This window comes from Ambystoma mexicanum, chromosome 4p (genome assembly GCF_040938575.1).
Source record: "Ambystoma mexicanum isolate Mex_15411 chromosome 4p, UKY_AmexF1_1, whole genome shotgun sequence".
NCBI classification, from domain to species: domain Eukaryota; kingdom Metazoa; phylum Chordata; class Amphibia; order Caudata; family Ambystomatidae; genus Ambystoma; species Ambystoma mexicanum.
In genome coordinates, this window is record NC_090927.1 from 1,227,460,844 (window position 1) to 1,227,486,441 (window position 25,598).

Consider the following 25,598-nt stretch of genomic DNA (forward strand, 5'->3'; position numbering starts at 1 on the left):
TGTTGTTCTGTTTGTCACTCATCGATTTACAATTCTTATCCATCCATCATTCTTTCGTTATCAAATGTCACTTTTATCGACATTCTTCTCAATGTTTCTGTTTCTCTAGCCTCCACCTTTTGGTCTTGCTCTTCACTTGTCTGATTTTGTTTTGTGTTTTTGAGTGTTCTGGTTTGACCTTTCCTATGTTAGCTGGGATGTGGTCCCTCACTTCAAATCTTAGCTGCAATAGCTCTGTGCTTCCCTTCATCATTTGATCTTTCACCTTATGCGATTTTAGGTGCAGGGTCACTCTGTCAGCTCTTTTTTAATCAGTATATTCTACTATGGCGATGTCACCTGATGAAATGTTCTTTAGCGATGGTATACAATGCAACAGATGTACGAAATTTTTCCGGTTTAAGCTGGTATCACTTCTTTCCATAATCATGTTTTCCAATCTAATTTTAGGTATATTTTTTGTGTTTTCTTTCATCGAGTGTTTTCCCACCAACTTGTGGGGTTCTTTTTGTGATCCTTCTGACAGTCTTGTTGGATTCCAGTTTTGTTGTTTTTTACGCTCTTTTGTGGGCCAGTTTGTTACAGAAACCTGTTCCCTTTGATTAATGGCTTTCCATTTCTGCACCATTGTTAGAAATGGTGTTTCATCAATTGAGTCTTCACAATCCCTTTCCTCTTCATGGCTTCTTACTCGCTGATGATGAGCTAGAGTTCTCGACTTGTCAGTCGATGTTTCTTGACCAACATGCGTCTCTTCAACTTCTTCCATGTCAGTTCGTGATGCATATATTTGATTGTTGTACGATGTGTCGTCAATCAAGTTGTGTGAACTTTCATAATCTTCTCGCTCTGGGTCTGTGTCACTGTCCTCTACTGTATAATCTAATTTTGTTATCGTTTTCCTTGATCTGTTGTTTTTAACTTCTTGTTCTTTAATCCTTTCTGGTTTTTGATGTGGTGGCGTTTGGAGGATTTGTAAAAATGCCCGAGACCCATACACTCTACTCTTTGTTCAATTTTTTAGGTTTTCTTTCCTCTGTTTTTCTCTTCCAGGTTATTACTTTTACTTCTTTGTTGTCATTCTGCATTCTCATATTGCTCTTTGCTTTTCGTCGGTTGTACTTTATTTTGTTTGGAAAACCAAGTAGACAACCTCTTTTCTCCCGTTGTCATCTTTTACAGTTTTCTTTCCAATGATATTTCTAATTGAGACGTCATTGCCTTTATGATTTTTTGTTCCTGTTCGTGTTTCCCCCTTGTATTTACTATAGTTGTCCTTACCTTCATTTTTTCATGAGGGTATCCGACCTCTCAATTGTAACTGTCCCCTTCTCTTGTTTCCTTGCAAGTCATTTCCCAGTTGTTTTGGGTTGTCTTCTTTTTGAGATCTTTCTGGGCTTTCGTTTGCATCGTTATTGTTACGGCTGAACTCCGGAGGGGTTCGTTCTGACATCGTTGGAGGCTGCAGCCAAAGAGGAGACTCTGTACATCCAACATGGCGCCCGTACCGCAAAGGAGCGGTATAGTTCATCGGAAGAAAGACGAGAGCTAGGCTCCTCCTCTCTCTCCAGAAACAGCATATGAATCCAAAGCACCTGGACAAAGGGGCGTTGCTACTGTTTACAGAAGCTCCGCTCCGTGAGTTATCGGTCTTAGAATACGAACCCACTCTGCTCTGTTTTCGGCTTGTTATACTCTCCTTACCTCTGTCTACATTTCTCTTTAGGCAAACACCGCCTTTTCATCCCCTTTCCTCTGCTCTGCCATCATCCACCGGCTCTCCTACATGGATCAGATTCTCTTCAAGCTCCCGTAAGCAATCCCCCATACCTAACCCTGAGTTCTTAACCAGATCGCATTTCCCTCTATTTTTGGATTGATTGCCATTTTTTGTTTCCTCTCAGTACACGGCATTCACCGGTCACATCCTGGTCCTGTCACCACTTTTTCTAGGTCTCGCATTCGAGTCCCGTACACAAGCACACTCCCAGGTAGGAACTTCTTTCATTTTCCTCTACTCCTTCTTTCTACCTCTTAGGTCATTCCAAGAATAATCCCTTCGTTTTCTTTACTTACTCCTTGAAAGAGTGGGCTATTTTCACAACTACCGGATAACTCCTCACACTAGCCCTCGGGGACACCCTCCAGGTACCTTCGCATTTATTTCATGACACTTAGAGGAGTTCCCGAAATATTTCTGGAGTAACTCTTTCATTTCCATTCTCAGAAAGGACTACACGACTAAACCATTCAAGGAGACTTACCTCGTCACTTACCTGCAAGACTTTGCAATCCACCGCAAGGGAGCAGCGAGTCCAGTCCATCATTCAGCGCTCGACATTCAGGTTTTCTTCCCCATGAGGGTTTCCCGGGAGCCTACTTCCGGCACCTGTGTTTGAAGGTGTCGTAGGAGGGTGTCTTTCCTAAGGGAGGGTAAACTTTCCTAATCTCCTCTAGTCGAAGACAAGGTAGGAAAAGTTTTCTTGTTGTTGTCTGCACAGTTGTTTTTCGTGGGGTTTCTCCAGAAACCCATATGTAGTAAATAGATAACAGATATAACAGTTATCTAGATTTGTTAACGCCATTTGAGGCTCTTTTACTGTATTTCTTCCCTGAGCGTTATGAATTAGCATTCAGGGTCCATTTGTTCCCTCTTGTTTCCATATTATGTTATTTGTCCAGGTCTCCTTGTGGGTTCCTCTCTCTGTTGTCTGCATGTTTTCCCATTCATGTAATGGCTTCCATTAGTGCAGACATGATAGATGTTGTTTCTCCTTGATCATCGCTTGCAAGGTCACACAATCTCGTTTGCCATGATGCAGATGCTTCAGCTTCTTGATTTAAGCGTTCCTTAACTTTTGATCTGAACGTCTCCAATTGTATCAATTTGCTGTGCAACATGGCAAGCATAGTTGAGTTGTCTTTACGTTTTCATTAATCATCTCATATAGCTTGGTATATGGTGCTAATGAAATCTTCATTACAGCCATGACGTTGTTATGAATCTGTATCCTGGCTGCTATGGACAGATGATTTTTATCCAACGGCCATGTTTTTTTGTTAGGTTCCTTTCCCTTTTCCTTTATATTGAGACTTGTTGACTTATTCTCATCCTGTGTTTCTAGTGTTTCATTTTGTTCTTCCGGCTCTTGTAGACTTTTTGCACAATTATTTATGTTTGTGATTTCCATTAAATCAGCTTTTGTTTTTTTAGTTTTGTCTTCTATTTTCCCTTGGTCTTTATATGTGGTTGATACAATCAGTACTTGTCCCATGTGTTCCATGTGCGCCTCTTGGTCATTGATTGTTGTTGTGGCCTGACACGTTTGGTCTGCAGTGGAGTTTGTTGATTGCCTTCCTTCCTTTTCAACCTGATGGCCTATGTTGTTGGTTTGGTTTAAATGCCTTGGTATTTGCTCCAAGGGGATTCTGTTGAAGTTGAATTTTGAAGCCTTTTTTGTGAGATAATGGTCTTAATGTCCAAGCATCTCTAAGTTTCATTTTTTCTATGAAATTAGAGCATCGCTCAATTTCTCTTATTTCATCTGCTATTGATGTTGCTTGCAGACTTACATGTCGTGCTTTCCACTTTTTGCCAATCAGCGGTGTTGACATTTGAATTCCTTGTATGTGATTACTTAATCCACGTATTCCTATTTTCCTGCACTCTACACCTAAAGTCTTTTGTATATTTTTGTCTACATTGTTGATTTCAAAGACATCTTCCATGATCATTGAGTCTTCGTTGTTGTTGTAGAATGGTTGCTTATCAAGCTCTCTGGACTGCGTCTCAAGTATATTGTTGGCATCTTCCAATTCCAAGTCCGCGTACATTTCTATGTATTCGGTCGTGTTGCCATTGCCATTTCCTTTTGTGCTCATCTCCACTGTATTTTCATACGTGGACTGTCTTAAGCATTCACCTTCAGTGCTGTTTTCGTTAGGTTCATTCGGTTCCATTCCATTGTTTGTTCCATTACAATTCGTTATACATCGTTGTTCTTTCAGGGAACTATTACTGTGTATAGTATTCTAATTTCGGCCTGTAGCAAACATACTATTTCATCGTTTGCTTCACTCACTTTATTAATTAAGTCATGATGTGTTGTTTCTGCATCAATGTCAATGTCTAATTTTGTGATTTCTTTGGCTTTATCAACTGTTACATTTCCTTGTTCTTTGAATTTTGGTACATGTGCCCCACTTGCCACGTTTCATTCATGGCTTTCAGGGTAAATGTGTTTGTATCCGCTGGGCTTGCTGGGCTCGTGTGTATGTTGAGAATTGTCCCACCTGGCGGCATGTCAGGTGACAAGTCCCTGTGTTTGTTCTTTGTATTTGCCGATATAGATAAAGATTTCCCTGCCGCCTGGTGTAAAAACGACTCGGCTTCATGCAACTCGGCGTCTGTTACGTCGAGTGCTGCTGCTTTCAAGTTCACAAGGGTGGGCGTTTCTGCCGTTCTCATACTCACACTCAATTGCATATCACTGTTCTCACACTCATGCCTCTCACTTACTTGATGTGTTGGCTGCGAGAGTTGCAGAGCGCGTGATCCCGCTTTTACTTTCCTCCTCGTGCTCATCGGTCGATCGGGCGCTGATGCTCCCACTAGCATTACGGCTGCTCCCTCGAGACGTGAGTTTGCTCTTTTGTTTGGCCGGCTTCCTGCATCGTGTGGATCTTCAGAGTCCATTATCACAGTCAAGCCTGTCAAGCCCAGACTATGGCTGGAGTAAGACTGGCCTTTCATGGACTCACACACGGTGCTACGCACCTGAGTTGGTCTTTTAAGGCAGTCCTTCCAGCTTAAAGGCACATGTAAATCCATTGCTAAAGCTGATAACAGAGGTCCAAAATGGTCTGCTCACTCTCACTCTCACGACTGCAGTAAGGCTGGACTCCTGCTGGACTCACGCGTGCCACTACATGCCTGAGTTGGTCTTTTAAGGTGGTGCTGCCAGCTTAAAGGCACATGTAAATCCATTGCTAAAGCTGATAAGAGAGGTCCACAATGGTCTGCCACTCTCACCCTCACAACTGGAGTAAGACTGGACTCCTGCTGGACTCACGGGCTGCACTACGTGACTGAGATGGTCTATTGAGGCGGTCTTTCCTGCTTAAAGGCACAGGCAAATCCACTGCTAACGCTGATAACACAAGACCAAAATGGTATGATCACTCTCACTCTAACGACTGGAGTAAGACTGGACTCCTGCTGGACTCACCCGCTTGAATATGCAGAACAATTCTGAACACATTTGAGGGTTGAAACTTGTTGGTATTCTCATCGTCATCAGATTAGAATCTTCAAGGATTTAGCCTTATAGATCCCCCAGCATAGAAGAGAAGATATCCTTCACACATGATGATTGCAGGACACACATAAGTACAGGTGGTGCATCCCTTCTTCCACATATTTTCAGTGTATGGGTAAGCCTTATCATCTCCTTCATCCTGAAGCTGTTGCGGAGGTAATTGAAAATCTGTTGATCTTCAGCAGGAACTCTTTCTTCTACCTGGCCTGAGTCTACCCCAGAGTCTCTGCTAGTGGTAAACGACTGGTCAGCTGGCCGAGCATTTCAAGATGAACACTAATGTCAGACTCTAATGAGAAGAAATGTATAGGGCATAGCCATAGACTGGCAACCCCCAGCCTTTCAATCTCTCACCTTTCAAAATACAGTGCTCTTCTCTTCCACCAAAAGGTCCCCTTGTTCTGTCTGTCCATCCTCTACTATTATCTTCAAAGCAGAAAAGACAACTGCCTATTGGGGTTGTTGGTCTGCTTCGGATGTCTGGGTGAGCGTTTTCTTCTTTGTTGTCATCAGCCTTGTTTCCACTTTGTTAATAGTTTTGATGTGGGATAGGAGGGTGTGAAGGCCTTCTCTCTCTCCTCAAGTCAGATCTTGGGTAACCATCCATTCAAGCGATCATGTGTCCTCATGGGTCTGTCCATGCTTTAATATTAGTAACCCTGTGATGTGCTCTGTCCCCCTTGGCAGTTAATGGGACCATTTTTGTTAGCCTTACCCCTGCTGCACCGATGGGTGAATGTGCTCTCCCTGCAGGAAAACCATCGTACGCCTTGGACGGCTGATAGGAAGGGTGCCCCTCTTGGACTCTGCAAATGCATTTTCACTGTTAAGAAATGTAAGATACTTTATTTGATTTTTAAAGTGCCCCCCTCGCATGATAGTCTGCCTAGGGAGATTTTTGGTGAGCGGGTGAGTATTATGCATTATAATTCCTCCTTGTTTGAACTAGCAGCAAATAATAACTATTTACAAAACTTTGCAAACAAGTACCGTTTTTCACGAAACGCAGAAACAAAACATTTCAGTAACCCAAACCAACATGGAAGTACAAGTCATGCACCCCCCCATCCCACCTGCCAATCAGCCTAAGTCCCAGAGAATACAGCCCCCTGAGTTAGTCTCTCATCCTCTTTTGCAGCTGAAATAAGAATCCAGATAACCATAAAAGTGCCTTAAATCAAGGAATGCTGGGAGATCCTCTGAGCTGGATTGCAATGATATACCCTCTTCATCAGACGAACACTGCAAGAGAGGGGGGAAACGAGGGTGGGTGGAGGGATACTATTCACCGCTGTCTCTCTCACTAGAATCGAAACCCCCACTCAACCATTCTATATCAACACCAGATGCTAGATAATATGCAGTTTCTAAGCCCTGAAATACCACATTGCCCATATGTCAAAGACGTTTGTTATAAAACGTCTTAAGTTGATTCCTTTGACCAGGCAACTGCACAGAGAATGTCTTCAGCCAGCCCCCCCACACCCCAACATGACTGATTTGGAGACCATAGCACCTCTGGCAGAAGGTGTCGCTCCTTCATCACTCAGTGCACCTGGCAGCCAGGGTAGCAGAGGAAACCACATTGTTAAGTTTGTGAAAGGAAATAAGTAGAGATGTGAAGGAAGGTCAAAACCCTCCAGTGTTACAGTCATAACATTGCAAACAAGCTAACATGCCCAGTTTCTGATCCTGATCCTGTGAAAGGATGGATAAAAAACATGAGGTGTTCATAAATGTAGTTTGGTGTGTGATAAATAACATCACTCCTGAGGGGAGCAAACTTTACTGTCCTCATCAAAAACCCTTTTCAAAGCGATAAGGCATAACAACACTGTTAACATGGCAGGAAACTGTTGTAACATCAAACAATTGCTGTCTGGCTATGATTGGAAAAAGTGGAATACCACATTGACATCCTAAAATGCAGAATACTTAGTGTGATTCGGGCTATTGATGCAAATGGATTGTAATGCCTTCTTAACCAACAAAAGTCTGCATTCTTGCTCCTCCTTAACCAATATATGGGCTGCAGACATATTGTGCATACCCAGAAGGACACAGCTATTCACTTTGTCCTTCAGAAGACTGTTTGGAGCAAAGGAGTCTGTCAAAAGCCTCAAGAATTTGATATACAGAGATCACACTTCTGAAGAGCATTTCCTTGCTGTGGAAACTTCTCATCTTTTTGCTCTTCCGGCCTACGAACTCAAAGATCACCCTCCTGTTCCTGGTCTTCAGGTGTTTGAGACATCACACAAACTCTTTTCTGGCATCTCAGGATAATCAACTGCGAATAGCCAAGAAAATCACCTGAATTGTGAAAGAAAGCATTGTCATCACTGGAGGCAGGAGCTGAGAGAGAAGCCATTCTTTCCTAATACACTGTTAATCTTGTGACAAATTCTCACCTGAGGAAGGAGAAGACACTGCTGACACTCGATATTGAGCTACGAAATTGAATGCATCGAAAAGGCTCAAGAACAGATGTCTCAGAATTTGTCACAAACTCTAGGTCTTGCAGGATAAACACACTCAACCTGAGATGCAAAAGAAGAGCCCAAGCATCTTTCGCCATCAGGAACTCAACTCGTCATCTAGATGAATGATTATCTGTATCCTCCTTGCCTTGAGGTAAGTCATTATCAGATGTAACAGTTTGTAAAAGCACAAAAGAACAAGTCGAATAGGAGGCAAGTGAATTAACAGCAGCAGCCCTGCCAAAGAAACTGTAGATATCCCTGATGCTGGGGGTGAATTGGAACCCTGAGGTAGGCATCCTCCATATCCACTTTGATCCCCCAGTCTCTGTGAAGGGTATAATCACTTAAGAAATTGACCCTTTCCATTTTGAAGTGGGGGTTCACCACATAGTCAATTATCATCAAACCCTCTGTCCACTTTCGGATATTACATTTCATCACTCTGAGTCCTGTCTCTTTCCGAATGAGGATACAAACCTCCAGATCTTCCAGCTACTGCTTCTCTTTGAAGCAAACTAAGGGAATAGAAGGCTCTAAATGACAAGCAGGGGAATAAATCTCTCCGTAGTACCCTTATACTGTTTGGTGCAGCTAAAGGTTGACAATGAAAGCTGACAGCTTCTGGAAGAAAAGAGCAAGTATGCTACCCTAACTTTCCTGTGAAAAAAAGTTCAATGTAAAATCCCTCCCAGAGAAGGAGTGAACATCCAAATCCTCTACCCGACCTTCCTTTGCATTGGCCTTCTCTCTGGGGGAAGAAGGTCTCCTATCTTCCTCTGGGGCAGAAAGACCTCTGGTCGCAAACCGGGATGGGTGGCATAGACTCTGGGAAGGTTGGGCACAAGAGAGGGACCTGTCACTTCAAGCCCTGGAAAAGACTAGGAACCAATACTTTCCTTAAATCGTTTTTTTATCCAAATCCATAAATGTATGAACATAGGGGGAGAGATCTTTCTCAACCCTGTTCCCAAAGAGGCACCATTGACCCCCTTCGGAAAAGGCCATCTGTGCTAACTTGGGGTTCATGCGTATTAGAATCATCTTGTTTTCCTTTTTGCTGATAAGGCTGCATTCACCTTGCTCAGCGGGCAAAATGACCACTGGACCCATCTCCTGGGGACAACCACATCTGGCACAAAGTTGCTCACTGCACTGTCCACCATTAATTCAAAAATAGGACTAAGAAAAACCAGTTCCAACAGCTTGTGTTGGCCCAACAACAATACCTGGCCTTCTATTTCCTGAACAAGAAGGCCTCCAATCACAGATCTATTTTGGATGGCAGGGCTACCTTGACTGGTAAGATCAGTTTAAGGCACTCAGAACACAATTAATGTTGTTCCTCCTTCTGCTTTGGCCTCTTAACCCAGCGTCTCATGAAAGTGCCCACTGTCTACAGTGGCCAACACTCCACAGCACGCAAATCTTGAATATTTTCTTGGTCAAAAAAGGTCTACCCAATCTTGCCCAACAGCACTGAATCTCGGCAACAGATCATATGGACTCCGTCCTTCTCTCCTTCACTTTAAGAGGAGAGTCGGGGTGCTCAGGCAGGCAATTGGAGGAGTCTGGTATGGAGGACACCTGTGATTATTGCACAACCATAGATGGTCTACCAACAAACAAACCAAGCAGCTACACATTCTCTTTCTTCCTCTTAAGGGGTTGGGCCACTGAGGCAGTAATCCATGGGAGAAAAAAAACAATTCCTTCTTGTCCTCTCTAAGTGCCTTTTTTGCAGAGTGCTTATAATGTTTTGGCCAGGGTGTTACTAAGGTCATAATATACAAGTTTGTCAATAAGGAGGTCGAAAGCCACAGCAAGTGTATATATTTCAGATCTTAGAGCACATTTTTCATAGACTACTCGGCCATCCTTTTTATTGAGGAAAGCAATGCCACCTCTTTACTGATTAAAGCCTAAGGGGAGCCCCCTTTTATTCTGTGGAACTAGACCCCCTCCCCCTCTGTTCACTATCAACACTTTTTCTTTAGTGAAGTCACTGTCTCCTGAAGAGTACCTTCTCCCCACTATATATCACCATTGTCCTTAATCAGGAATCTCCACCTCACTATAATTCGAACACAGATGCACAGCTCTCACCCCTTTTTTCAAGCATTGCCACCATCTAATGATGACTGGCACCTCAAAGTCTGACTTATGAGCTCCATACGTAGTAACAGTAATACGGGACCCATACTGCTAGGGTTTGTGCTGAGGTCAGTCTTAGGCAGTTTTATATGATTTTTGGGAAAATCATTCTTTATGCAACTCCAATTGCGATGAGACTATCCCACATCAGGGGATGCGAGAAGGATGGCTGGCCCACCTGCCCCTCCACCCGCTGGCACTTTGTGGGACCCTCCCAGAAAACCCGCCCACTAACACACCAAATCCCCTTCTGTGTTCCTGATCACCTTTGCCGGTTGACACCCCAGAATCCCCACCGCTCCCCTATCCCTTCTCCCCAACCCTCCCAACTCACAAGTCTACCTACATCCCTCCATGACTCCCCTCACCACACCCCACTTGCTGCACCCTCTTCTGTTCTGGCCAGACTGGTCAAGCTCCCTTTTGCTTACCATGTAATAGACAGGTCGTTTCACACTCTTACATGTGCAAATTCCTCTTTGCAAAACATTGGTCACACCATCAAAGCTACATGTTCCACCCAAACAATGGATTATTCCTCACGCTCTACCAACAGTCATACAATAGTAAAACAAATCTCAATAATTAGATACAGTACACTCGAACATGAAGCAAGGACATGATGTATTTAGCTCGAGTAGAGCTCCAAAGAGGAGGACCAGGGACCAACTCAGAGGGGATTTATGCTGTAGGTCTGGTGCTTATTGGCTGTTGGAGGGACTGTGTCTGTACTCCCATGTTGGATTGGGTTGCCACTACATTAAATGGAAGGAATACTTAATTAAGTTAAAAAAGGTTGGTACATTTAACGTTGCTTCTGGATTGTCTAAAAGAGACAAAGGAGGAGATTTGGTGGCTGGGGGTTTACAATTCAGTATCCAAAAACGTAGGAGGGATGACACGTTCATCCTTGTGGCGAGTGTACCCAGCTGTGGCTATACCAATACAACAATTGCAAAACAGAGGACTAGGGAGGGTAGGTTCCAGTTTAATGCAGATATACTGAACAGTCTCCCATAACTCTTGCCACACTCTTCTGTAATGCAGGACAGAATGAGTCCTTCCAAAGTAGCTACAGATTTTGCCCAGGCCCCACCCATTTCAGGAAGCAACTCTAACCAAGTTCTATACTAATCAAATACGTCCTGCTGAGAATATCCACACCTCAAGTAAATTCCCCTGCCAAATGAAATTTATTAAGAAAATGAATACTGATTTTGAAATTCCAACCTCTTACCGGCTTTTGCTCTCCCATGACCAATGCCCTTTTGGTCCTCACTCTTTCATGGCACGTGGAATGGAAGCTAGATGGAGAAGGTCAGCAGGAAAACCAGAGCACAGCTTGTTTCACGCAGGGTCATCGCAGGATTCATTCCAGTGTTCGCCTCTTATTAAAGTCGAATTCATTTCTACATTTTTGTCAAGTCATCAGAGAAAAGGGGGAGTGCAGAATGCTGTCTGTTTGTGATTCCGCCCACTGACCTCAGATTCATCGTTTTCAATTTCTGTGCTATTAATAACTGCTGTAGTCCAGCTGTCAAAAGTTGAGGGGTGCTCTGCCTTCCAGTCATTACAGATACATGTTCTTGCAAGCATCCAGAAATGCAGGCCTAGTTTACAGCCACTTCTTTTCCAGCAATTTCTGTCAGAGGCCAGGGGCGCCACCATAGGGTGGTATAGGGGGGGCCACGGCCACCCTTATAAGAAGGGTGGTGCCCCATGATGTCCAGTGTTGCCACCCCTATGAAACATTTCTGGGGACGCCACTGTCAGAGCCACGGCCACCTAATGTCAGAAGTGAATATATTCTGCCTTTGAGGCCCACACCTTCCACGGAACTGGATTAGTGAGTTATTCAGTTTCTTCCACCTCCATGGAGTATAATAGAGCTTGTGGATAGTGAAAAGGTAATTTTGATTTAATGCAGCGTCCTCCGCTGTCGCGAAAATCAACATATTTGTTTATTCCCATTTAGTTTCTAGATCTCGGTATGATGAGTTATCATGATACAATGTCGCGATCCCATTGTACGAGGCTGTTATTTCTCTTGTATTAAATTTACATTGTAGAACTGTATACATGTTCAACTCGGATTGTTCGGGTGTTTTTGAGGAGGATACTGACCTGTATGCATTTGATTTGTATTTGTCTTAAAGGATAGTTCCGGGACTTTTTTTTTATTGTCCCTACGGGTCGGCCATGTGTTTGTAAGCATAAATCGGTAGATCGTAGGAAACTTTCCTATGGACCTTACCCGACTTTTCGCCCATTATGGCACTCGAAATCAGCCTCCATTTTGTGATAATCCTATCATTCCGCCGCATCGACCTGGCTCACCTGCCTTTGCGGCACTAAATCAAATCCCCCGCCCCTGAAACAGACTTTATCAAAACATTCATATTCCCCGCCTCTATCCGTGACGTGACTGTGCTGCGTAGGCAAACGCGCCCAGGCGTCTTCTACGCGACTCCACACAGACCCCGGAAATCAACACAGATCAGCTCACAATACAGCGCACCACAATTCGGAATATGAAACTGTACTTTGAAATCAAACCGCAAGATTGTAAATGTGGTAAAGTACATTTATTTGACATCAAATGTTTAGAGAATATTCAGCGATTTGCATTTTTATTTGCTCATGTTCCAAAAAGTTCGTATTGAGGAACGCGATGGTCCTTTGCTGTACACAGGGTCTTAGAGCATCTCACAATACAGCACCACAATTCGGAATGTGAAACCGTGGTTTAAAAGCAAACGGCAAGATTGTACATTTGGCAAAGTACGTTTATTGGACATCAAATGTTTAGAGAATATTCAGCGATTTGCATTTTTATTTGCTCATGTTCCAAAAAGTTCGTATTGAGGAACGCGATGGTCCTTTGCTGTACACAGGGTCTTAGAGCATCTCACAATACAGCACCACAATTCGGAATGTGAAACCGTGGTTTAAAAGCAAACGGCAAGATTGTACATTTGGCAAAGTACGTTTATTGGACATCAAATGTTTAGAGAATATTCAGCGATTTGCATTTTTATTTGCTCATGTTCCAAAAAGTTCGTATTGAGGAACGCGATGGTCCTTTGCTGTACACAGGGTCTTAGAGCATCTCACAATACAGCACCACAATTCGGAATGTGAAACCGTGGTTTAAAAGCAAACGGCAAGATTGTACATTTGGCAAAGTACGTTTATTGGACATCAAATGTTTAGAGAATATTCAGCGATTTGCATTTTTATTTGCTCATGTTCCAAAAAGTTCGTATTGAGGAACGCGATGGTCCTTTGCTGTACACAGGGTCTTAGAGCATCTCACAATACAGCACCACAATTCGGAATGTGAAACCGTGGTTTAAAAGCAAACGGCAAGATTGTACATTTGGCAAAGTACGTTTATTGGACATCAAATGTTTAGAGAATATTCAGCGATTTGCATTTTTCTTTGCTCTCGATCCAAATTAGTTCGTCTTGAGGGAAGCGATGTTCGTGTGCAGTACACAGGGTGTTGGTTTACGATAAAAATAAGCTCTTCTGTCGCACTGATAATCGCATGGCTGTTCCAACAACGAGGCACTAGGCCACCACAACGGTAGGTATGTTGCATCTAACCGTTAGTACCGCGTAAGGGCATACTTGTACTTGGCGATCGTCCCATAAAATGGTCAGGGTGGTAACGTTGTTCACGCGGAGAAGCAACTGGCGGCTGTAGAAGCCGTCCGCCGGTGTCTGGTACTCGTGACACAGACAGTAGTGAATGATGTACCTAAAAACATAAAAAATGAAATTAGTCTCACCATCAGATCCTTATTAAAATTATTCATTTCATAGCGAGGACAGCGCTACTGGGTGTACACAAGTGTTTAAAGGCGTGGCGAGGCATGGAGGGGGGGGAGTGGAGTACAAGGTAAGTAGCATAAAATAATAAATAAATAGGGCCAGCTGGTGGCAAGTGCAAGGTAAGTGCAGAACAAGTGCTGGGAAGGGGGGGCTGTAGGATACTGAGACAGTCCCCCAGTGCAGGGGTTGACAGGGAGGCAGTGCAGGTGGAGAGTGGAAGGGCCCAGGACCGAGGTCGCAGACAGTGGACCAGTTGTAGCAGGGGAGAGGGAGAGAGAAAGCAGAAGCAAAGAGGAAGGTTTTGAGGTGCTTCAGTAAAAGAAGATGGTTCTCCTCCAGATAGTGCGCGGTAGAAAACACTATGCCACATAGAACGAACAAGTACAACTGAACCCGTCTTTAAAGCCACTGTATAGTAATGAAATTGCGGTATAAACTCATCAAAAGTTACTTACATTATATTTGCATTTTCCATTGTGTCTCTGTGTAGGGCAGACCCGAAACACCACTCCTTCTTTGCCGACGTTACTTCTTCTAATGAATGTGGCTCATCGTTTCGTTTCTGAAATTTTATTCATTATCTTTTCTTAGTCTTTCAGGATGGTCCCGGCCTGTCAAGGTCAAATCACAATAGAACCTTATATTGGGTCGTGGGCCTTTCCGCCACCCGAGCAAAACATCAAAGCAGCTGACCTTCACTTTGAGCGAGCACACATTTCTAGTTAGCTCCAGTTAGTGTAAGGGCATCTTGTCTGCGTGCCTTTTTTTTTATTGTCCCTATGGGTCGGCCATGTGTTTGTAATACGGAAACATTCTATAATTTTTGTAAAAATGATTTATATTACTGTTTGGTTTAATTGCAATGGGCCTGCAACATGAGGAGACTCGAGAGAACAGACAATCGAATTACAATCATTTAAACCGTGATGTGTATTTCTCAATGAGCTCTGCTTTAGGTGGACATGGAACAGAGGCAATGTTGGGTGGCAATGCAGTTGTCCCCTGCATAGGTTCGTTCACCACTCCATGTATGTGCCTATCGAGGACATCTACGATAAGTCTCTCAATAAACTCATATTGCATATCCTCAAACACTGGTTTGATCACCCATTGTTTACTTCTTTTAGTGAAGGCCTTATTGTAGCGAAGCGTCCCTAAAGTTCCGGTCGTCCTACTTTGTTGACGGCCAACATTATGGTTATGTGCCAAGACCGCTAGAAGAGTCCGATTTATCATGCCTTCCATGCCAAAATGCAATCTTTTGGGCCTGTACTTTAGGCACATATTGTGGAACACCTCCAAATCTCCTGTGTGGCAGAATTCCGTGAGTCCCCTCAAATCTCTTGTTATAGTTTTATCAAATACAATCTTTTCAATGGCCTTGTGAGTGGGTGATGAAGGAATCAACCACTTCTTCTTCCGTGCCTCCTCTGTGGACAAATGGCCATGTTCACATTTGTGGAAATGCTCATTTGTCGACCATTGATGTACGTTGCTACAGTGCAACATTACTGACCGCCATTTTTCCAGTAGAATTTCCAACGACCCTTCACATGTTTTTGAGCTCCACCAAAGATGGTTGCTGATTGACTTGGTCCACTGTGAAATACCTTGCATATCTTTTTTTTTTCCTGCAGCCGACAATTTTTTATTGATTGTTTTTGCAAGATGCCATACGTCAAATTGGTGATTTATATTTTTGTACTGTTCTCTCATTGTCTTGGCAATTGAAACGTGTCTGTCCGTGGCTATCAGGTCGATCACCATTCCCCGCGATTGTAGTTCTTGCAATGATGCTACAAAGCCAACTTTCTCCATGGCCACTGAGGATGTACTTTGTGACACCTGCACGACCACCGAACTCACAATTTTCTTACTTTCCATGTCCTGAAAGTGGTAGGTGCAGTACTTGGCTGAAAATCCTGGACTGTCGCATTGTCCATCACCGGCTAGCCTGAAGCGTTTGCCCGCGAATGTACTTTCCATTGACATTTTTTCCATTCTCCAAGCTTCGCTGATGGCTGGAAATAGATAATCGGTTTGGTATTTGTAGAACTGACTTTTCGCAATGAAATGGATTCCCACAAACTGAAAGAAATACTGTAACTTTTTAAAACTTGAACCACTAAAAAGTGCGGCCGCTGCACAAAGTAGATTGCCTGCTGGCAGTTGCCCCAGCATGGGTTGTGCAGACCATGCGAACGGATGATATTGTGTACAGGTGGCATGTATTTTAAGGTTAGTGCCTCGAATTGCACGAGTCACATTAATCAATGGCTCCCCACATACTTCCCCACCAACCCAATGCCCACATTTCATCATCATAATAATATCCATCAAACAGCTATCGAATACAATGAATTTGGCCTCTTTCCTTATACTGTCACTCTGCATCCCAGCTGGTTCGGCCTGTAACGTTGAGGACATGTCACTCGCATGAAAGGTACAATCTCTGATATCGTCTTCCGCTATGCTGAGTGATATTGATGGTGTTTCATTGTCGTCCACTTCATTCTCTTCCATTGCAACATCTGTTCCTTGTCCGGAGATGGGAGAAAAAAACAATGTCTTCAACTTTCGCGTGCTCTTATTTTTTGCGGGTGTGGATTCTGTGAATTGATCTACGACTGCATCCAAACTACCAGGAGGACATTCACTATCAATGGCTGGTGGTGGTATAGCTCCGTTGTCAATCACTTCATATTCTTCCCATTGGCACGATGCATCTCCAGTCTCAAGTCCCTGCCAAAAGGTTTGACAAGCAACATCTCTCGTTCGCTTCACTGTCTGTGTAGATCTAGTTCTTACACCCACTCGCAACTAGAGGACAGATTAGAAAAGGGATGTTCAGTTTAAACACAACTTACAGTATTGAACTATTGACAGTGAAAGACAACATAATATAGTGAACAGGACACTAACCTTCTTTTGCTTTCTTTTCTTTGAAACTTTCTTTCCTCGAACTTCAACATCTGGACGCTGTTGCTCCGACTCGTGTGTGCATGTCTCCACTTCCTCTCGCGCTGCAACGACTATACTTTCATGATAAGCACATCCATCACTCACTGAGGCTCCATCGACTCGCTGAAACATAGAACTTTCATTAGTATGTATAATAATATTGAAAACACAAAATGTACTTGGGGACCAATACCCATACGTACATCTCAATAGCAAAACACGAATGAACGCATTGTGTAGAACATTCAAACGACAATAGTTCACGCATTGTTGATCTAGTTAGATTGAACTGTCAAGATCCATACCTCGGGCTCCGCATAGACTTCCATTGATGATATTATTGAAGATGACGCTTCAGCAACTCCCTGAAACACAGTAATTGCATTAGTATGGTTTTCTATTTTGTTTAAAAGAACATAAACTTTCTGCAGGCGTCAACGGCTCATCTAAATAGACCTGCACAAATGATCAGTTGTCTAAAATAAATAATGGATATCTAAATATGATTCGATTTGCTCCATCGTTGGAAGTGTCACCACCCAGAGATCTGCATCAACTACTAGGGGTGATGTTCTTGTTGAAGAAGCTCCGTCAGCTCCCTGAAACATAGTACTTGCGTTAATAAAGAAGGAAGTATAGCGGATGTAATCACGTCATTTGATCTCGCATGATTGATCTGTCAGTATCCATACCTCGAAATGCATAAGAACATCAAGGGACGCTGTAACTGCGGTGCACACTTCTGCAAGCTGTTGCGCCGACCCGTAACTGCATGCTCCCCCTTCCTCTTGGACTAATGCTCCATCGACTCCCTGAAACATAGGACTTTCATTAGTAATGAACACAATATTGAAAAAAGAAGACACATAGGAGGGCGACGACAGAAGGACATACCAATGGCTAAAAACGAAAGAAACATTGTGTGTAACAATCACGCTACAAGAATGCAAGATCTGATGATCTCCATCGATGGAACTGTCCGGAAACGTACCTCGAGCATCTGAGTGACATCTACGGTTGTCGTCAATGCGTTGGACTCCTCAGCATCTCCCTGAAAGACAGTACTTGCATTATTTTGGATAACAATAATTATAACTGAAAACAAAGACTAGAGGACGAGTACTGTGGTGTACCATTAGGTAAAATAATTACACGATCAATTAAAACTATTGATTTACATGCCTAAAACAAGTCAGTGTCAGAATAGCTAAGTAAGATTACCCGATAGGCGCTTGAAGTGGCTGATGACTGCAATAACGACACGGATGGAGAATCTTCAGCCTTCATATTGAGTGGATACATAAATGGGGAAATTATTGTTAGCTAATGCTACACACTACCGCAATGCCGAGAGATAAATACGTAAACTTGACTCACCAGTGGAGGGATGTGGACGAATAGAGTGGGAATAGCGGTTGAGAGCAATTTTCGCCTCGCTCGCGGTGTTTTCGTCCTTATTAGCAATGATGTGGAGTACATGTCTGGGCTAAAGTGCCTGCTGCAGATGCGGTATCGATCACCCCTCTTGTCCGCAAAGACTTCTAGGACTCTACTTTCTATCTCAGAGGCTGGATATCCGCAATATCGGACCCATTCTCTTATCTGATCTATTTCTTAGGGAAAACATGCATTATAGTACCTTCAGATTTGTTATGGGTCTTCGAAGGGCAACCGCCAATGGAACAGGCAGGCATTATGGAAAGTTCTGAAAAGTAAAGATCAACAATTCTCTATGAATACCAATGTGTTAAAACATTAAATGACACATAAAAGGTTCAATGCAAGGTCCGTTTTGGTTCTTGGAACTATACATGTTATTCACATGCGGATAAGTATTTCAATAACTTTCAAAAAATAGAAAAAGTAATTTGACTAAACTCAGAACATGTGACTAGTTCCTTGCATGTACTGTCGTGAACGAAAAGAAAACATGGATGCAATTTGATGACTACTAGCAAATAGATATAAATTAAAAAATTGGACGCAAAATGATTATGGTACATGGACTTACCTTGACGAACAAACAGTTAGATGCAGGGATCAGAGTAGTTTCTTGTCGTAGAACAGGGAGCAGTTCACAGGTTGCAAACTGACGAGTTTGCTCAAAGTGGTCACGGAAGTTCACAGAGACGAAGAGCAGATAACCAGCACCTTCACGGGTTGACTAGCAAAGCGCAAAGAAGTTCTCATTAGAAATATGAAGTGGGTTATAAAGAATTCGAAACAGGGGTGTGTTTGTGAATGAATGACGTGTATATGTCGTGGCATTATGCGGTCTGCAGGGGGCCGTCCAGCGTGAGGGGGGATGCTTGGCAGGAGACACGGGGTCTGGAGGTAGACATGGGAACAACAACCCATGCTCTATAGACCACTTTGAAGTGTACATAGTCTTTGGCACCTCTTGGCCTTTATCGCTCCCTGACAGCTCCACTTGCCAGCACAAGTACCCCGGTGCGAACTGCCTTTGATAGGGCGGGGGGGTGGATCGGGGCGGTGGTCGTGCAGACAAGACACAGGAAGACTCGTGAATGGAGACACACTTATGTGGATTGCAGGGGGCCGTCCAGCGTGAGGGGGGATGCTTGGCAGGAGACACGGGGTCTGGAGGTAGACATGGGAACAACAACCCATGCTCTATAGACCACTTTGAAGTGTACATGGTCTTTGGCACCTCTTGGCCTTTATCGCTCCCTGACAGCTCCACTTGCCAGCACAAGTACCCCGGTGCGAACTGCCTTTGATAGGGCGGGGGGTGGATCGGGGCGGTGGTCGTGCAGACAAGACACAGGAAGACTCGTGAATGGAGACACACTTATGTGGATTGCAGGGGGCCGTCCAGCGTGAGGGGGGATGCTTGGCAGGAGACACGGGGTCTGGAGGTAGACATGGGAACAACAACCCATGCTCTATAGACCACTTTGAAGTGTACATGGTCTTTGGCACCTCTTGGCCTTTATCGCTCCCTGACAGCTCCACTTGCCAGCACAAGTACCCCGGTGCGAACTGCCTTTGATAGGGCGGGGGGTGGATCGGGGCGGTGGTCGTGCAGACAAGACCCGTTTGCCGCAGGGCCTCACCAAGGAGAGGCCATCTAACTGAATGTAAGAGGATGGCTGCAGGATCTACTACATGGAATGCAGGGGGGTGAGTTTATAAATACCTCACCCTCCCAGGAGAATATACACTAGATTCATTTAAAAAATCAAAACAACCATTGTTAAAATATATGTTGGGCTTTATTTTAGATTTTAATTAAACATAAATAATAAACATTACACATTGTAAAGTTGAGGTTGCAGCACATCGAGGGAAAATCCGCGGTATTGTCCACTGTCACTGGGGAAATGTTGTCTAATGGCAAGTACCGCACAGGCAGGTATTACTCTCCGAACGCGGTGTCCGAGCCTCCCGTGAAGCCACCAAGTGAAGCAACGATAGGCCACCAGCCTGTACCACCTGTGAAAAAAAAAGATGCAAACTGTATTAAACTGACCAAACTTTCTTATCAATGTCGATTCAGGTAACACATGTCATTTTTCTTAGAAAAAAATTATATCTAGAAAATGCACTATATGGAACAAATTTACATGCGTTCGAATGATATGTAAATGTAATTTTATATGTGGGAGACGACCATGAAATAGTGGTGGCATCACTGACATCACAAACAGAGTATACTTACTCGTTACTCGGATTACGCGGACGAACAGTGCCGCGAAGTTCGTGCATAAGCACCATCATCATCCTCAACACGGTCCGTGAGAGGCAGGCTTCCCTGAACTCTGGCAGCTCGGTGATGCATTGCGGACTTTGCTCGCCTTCCTGCAGACTTTGCTCGCTTTCCGAAATGTAGGCCAAGCACCCGGAATTTTCACGGCAGCAGCAGTTCTCCTCCTCAGTTGGCATTAGCTCGCACCGATTGCACGTGCACCAGGTGGAGACGCCGTCCATGCGACATGGTCCAGGCTCTTCATCCGTTGACTGGTCCTCCCAACTGCCGTCCGAATCCCCATCGTTTTCGCGTGCTTGACTTTCCAGTAGTTCTTCCTCGGTGTACTCGGGCTCGTACATATACGGCATTATTGTGGCCATTGTGCGGTAAAGATAGTAAAATAATTTACAGAGATGGTACAGGTGTTCACACGGGCTACAAGCGGCGAAGGTAGCTGACCAGAGCACTGAAACGAGTCACAGAATACTCAAAGTAACACAGAGAGAGGAATGGAATCGAAAATCTGCTGCTGTGTGTTGTGAAACGGTCTGTTTATACTTATTGGGGAAAGAGGCGTCCTGCCATTTCCATGGCAACACGTCAATAGCTGAGGCGCAGCGATTGTTGACACGAGACGTGCTTGAAATGGGCAGTACGCGTCTGCTGATGTCAGGCTCAGGGGCGGGGGATTTGATTTAGTGCCGCAAAGGCAGGTGAGCCAGGTCGATGCGGCGGAATGATAGGATTATCACAAAATGGAGGCTGATTTCGAGTGCGATAATGGGCGAAAAGTCGGGTAAGGTCCATAGGAAAGTTTCCTACGATCTACCGATTTATGCTTACAAACACATGGCCGACCCGTAGGGACAATAAAAAAAAAGTCCCGGAACTATCCTTTAAACCTTTTCCATAGTATAATGTTCCCATTTACATTCACATCACTTAAAATTCCCAACATCACAAAGGGTTTGACATGATTTGTCTTGAGTTTCCTCAAATCATAGCAGGCACCCATTTCCAAAGAGCATTGTATAAACCGTGCTCGAATTTTCTTGACTATCTAATATAGGAGCGTGTGCTCACATCCCCCTCAGCTTCAAATCAGGACCTTATAGTTCCAGTCCTTCAAGAAGCATCAGAGGGACTTTCTTCACTGTGGGCCTCAGGTTCTAATCAAGTCACAAATGCAGGCCCTGAAATGTAGCGGTCTGCCCTTTAATCAAGTTATTCTGCATATTGTCAATAAGAAAAGGAAGTTGCAGCAGTAGTTTTCATTGTGTTATTCCGTCAGTTACAGGCTTTAATTTTGGCCATCTAGCTATTGAATCCTGACAAAGTTTTTTCCATTTTCCCCACAATCAATTTTCACCAGATCTTGGAAAATGTGCGGGATTTGTATCCCTAAATATTTAAGTATTTTGGTTTTATTGGGTGTTACTTTTGTTAAATTCCATGATTTCCTTCTTAGACCTATTATTCAAGTATCCTGCAATCTTTAGCAAATATGTTGTTTTTGCTGAAGCGCTGCAGTTGCCCTGCTTATTATGGGAGTAAATATGGTTAGATTGTTGCATGCTGTGTCATTTCTTTTTCCAGATTAGAAAAGTTTGGAAAGTCTTATGTTACTGTAGGTTAAGCTACAACTTCCTATCGTACAGGCCTTCCTGGGTGTTAATGGTCTGCTGACTAAGGTAAAAGTCGGATCATACTCAGGGCATTTAAATGGTGTTGCTAGTGAGGGTACTATCACCTTTAGCACCCCAGCGTAACATGTGGGCGCTATGGGACTTTTTTGGACAAAGGAAACAGTGTAGGGAAGCGGACAGTGGGCCTCATTAGGACCCAGGCGGTAAGGGGTTTACGGCGGCGTAAACAGCGCCGACCCTTACTGCCTGATTCCGAGGTCCCTTAGCGCCATGGCGGATTTAACACCTGCTTTTAGCAGGTGTTAAAATCCATGGCGCTAAGGGACCATGTTGTTAATTACGCCACCGTAATTTACGGTGGCGTAATTAACGCCTTCCCCACTCCCATTATGCCCTATGGGGCAAAAATGGGAATGGGGAAGGGTAAATGGGGATTGGGGACTTACCGCCCCGCCAACCTCGGAATGGGGCGGTAAGTCCGCCAACCACCATGGCGTAAACATAGTTTACGCCATGGTGGTAAAGGTACGACCCAGGCGGTAACTTACCGCCTGGGTCGTAATGAGGCCCAGTGTCTCACAATAGGCAGGGGGTATATTCATGAAAATGGAAAAGGGACTGTGTGTGTTCCCTTTGTATTTCCATGGCCGCCAATCTTTGTTTGAGGTTTTTCTTTTTGGCCAACAGAACAGGTTTGCTCTTTTTTGGCAACAAAAGCCACCAAGCAACCCAAGTGTAGCAAACGCTCAATGTAGGACTACTGACTGTGTCCACTCGCAAACATTGGTGTGAACAAAGGTGCAGAATGGTGAGTATTGTTGGAGAAACAGAGACTCTGCTAAGTGGTCCTTAAAAGGCTTAAAACGACATTCACATATCCCCTAACCTGAATCCATTCCGGTTCTCCAGACTAGCCATCTGACAGCGCCTTTCATTTAACCAGACCCTGACAATATCATTTTGGATGTATGACATTACTGACCAGATGCAGCCCTTAGCTGACTACTTCAGTTTAACAGTTTCTTTTTTACCCTGGTTTCAATACTTAATGTTGCTCTTTCTCCTCCTGCTGTTGGATTAACCATCGGTTCCCTATGCGGCTACAAAGAAGTACCCTTACAATTAGGCTCTTCCTGAGAACCTTGTTGGAGTTGTTTTCAATAGCACTCCTTACCTCTGGGTTCTGGAGCTGGCCCTTACCCACGAGTTCCGGCGCTGGAGGGTTTTCAGGGGAAGAGGTCTGCAAACCGACAGTACTCCCTTGAAGCATGACAATCCCAAGTCGCTGCACCACATTTTTGGAGGAACAGCGGTCACTCCATCATTCTTGGGTAGTAGCAACTTTAGAGACAACTTTATTGTCTTACAGGACAATCAACAGAGCTACATGTTTACACTGCCAGGACAATCCATCAATACCTTAACCCACCTATAAGACCTCCACCTTTAAATGTCAAGCCCTAGTGACACAAACAATACTATCAAACATTTACAAAAACAAAAAAGTAAATGTTAGGTCTAGGGAGGAGGTCTTCCGCCATTGTCCAGTTAATAAATGGGGCAGACAAGTCTGTTATCACTCTCAAATTGTGATCACAGACCTGCATGCTTCTGGATAGCATCCGCCGAATGGCAACCAGGATCATCATCTTCCTTTTTTCACGGGCTGGTAATTTACCATCAGTTTCAGAAGAAGTCCTCAACCTTAGCCAGTTCACATCATGTGACTCTGCAGGGGTCCCTCACCAATACGATGCTTACTCAGCAGCCTCTCTGTTCCGATTCACATTAGCTTAAATGGAAAAGGTTATAAGTCCAGCTGTAAAATAAAGTTTTGCATGAATTATTTATAAAACAAAATGATTGGACAAGAGTTAACATTAATATAAAAAATAAATCTGCTCCCATGGATTCAAACATACTACCCTCAAGTGAACCAGAAGTGAATCAGCCTGTCCCTTCTCACTCTGCCCCTCTCTAGGGCTGGCTTCCTTCTGCCTGCTGACATAAGTGGGCTCCATTTCACTCTCAAGTTCTGATGGGTAGGTCACTTTCACCTTTCCACTAAAGGAGAATGCATCCACCACCACCACCACCACAGAGTGGTCGCTTTTATCTCCTGTTTGCTCTTTTGTAGCCACAGCATCCTCTTTTTGGGACCCGCTTTCAGCTCCTTCTTGCTCTATCATAATGCAGGTACTTTGTTTTCCAGTCACACGCGGCAAGCATCTTTTTTCGTCTCCATCATGCCCCTCATCGCCTTGACTCCTTTTCCTATCATTGCTACATCCATCTCTGGGCCTCTCTGCCGCCATCCTTTTCTAACCATCACTGCAGACCTGGCCCTTTCTTCATCTTCATCTTGTTATGGCAATCTGGTTGCTGACCGGCAAACAGAATTCCCTAGATCTCACCAGCTATTCCAGTGCCTTAACTTTCTCACCATCCACGTCATTTTGGTGCCTCTCCATGCTCCACTGTATATGTGCCTCAACTTTCCCTGCAGGTCCTGCTCCAAATCCTCCTGCCAGCAGCTTAATGTCCATGCCATTGCTTTACCTTTCCTGTAATTCTCCATGTGTGCCCCACTTGCAAGTGCTCTTTCAACTCTTAGGAATGTCCACCAAGAGGACGTCTCTCTCAGTGTCCAAATGCTGGCTTGTCAAGCTCCTCCGCGCTAAGGCAGCCAGCTGCTTCTCTCTCCTAAAATGTGTCTATTATCCCACTATGATGCACCACACTCTACTACACCTCTGCCCACATCTGTGGCTTCAATACCACTAACTCACCACAGTCAGCCCAGCCCTGGGTGTCCTAACCAAGGCACGACTTTGCTACCTCTCGAAAGGGGCCACCTCACAGAAGGACCTGTGCTGGCTAACTTCACAAGATGACTAAGCCATGCGTTTTCTTGGTTTTCTAGCAACCCCAGTGCGCTGTAGCGTTTATGACCTTTCTCTACAACTGTCAGGAAATGGTGCCTGATGTAGGTGGGAGAGAAGATGCCGCCACGCTGAGTGCTAACCAGTCCCCAAAATCTTGCTTGGCCCATATGCTCTTCTGGCATGTCTGTGTTCAGGCGCACACTGGGAAATGCAACATTAAGCCTCGTCATGAGAGTTCACTGATAACTTTGGAGTGGACGCTAAACTGTGTCCCTGGTGAAAGATGTCGAAGTATACCAGTTGGAAGTGTCAGCTGATGCTGTGTTCATTTGAAGCCGCGGGGGAGGGGGCTCAGGGGGTCATTGATGGAGTCTGAGCCCCAATCAGTTTTATCCTGCTGAAATTATAGACCGGGTTTTCTTAGGACTGGGCGATATACGTGTGAGATCTGGCAAGTACTAGACAGCCTTCCAGGTTCCTGACTAGTGACCTGAGGATAAGTCAAGGCGTGCATATAGGCTTAGGAAAAAGTTGCTTATAGTGGCCTCTCAAAACTCTCGAGTTTCAATGTAATAGACACATGGGGCCTCATTACGACCCAGGCG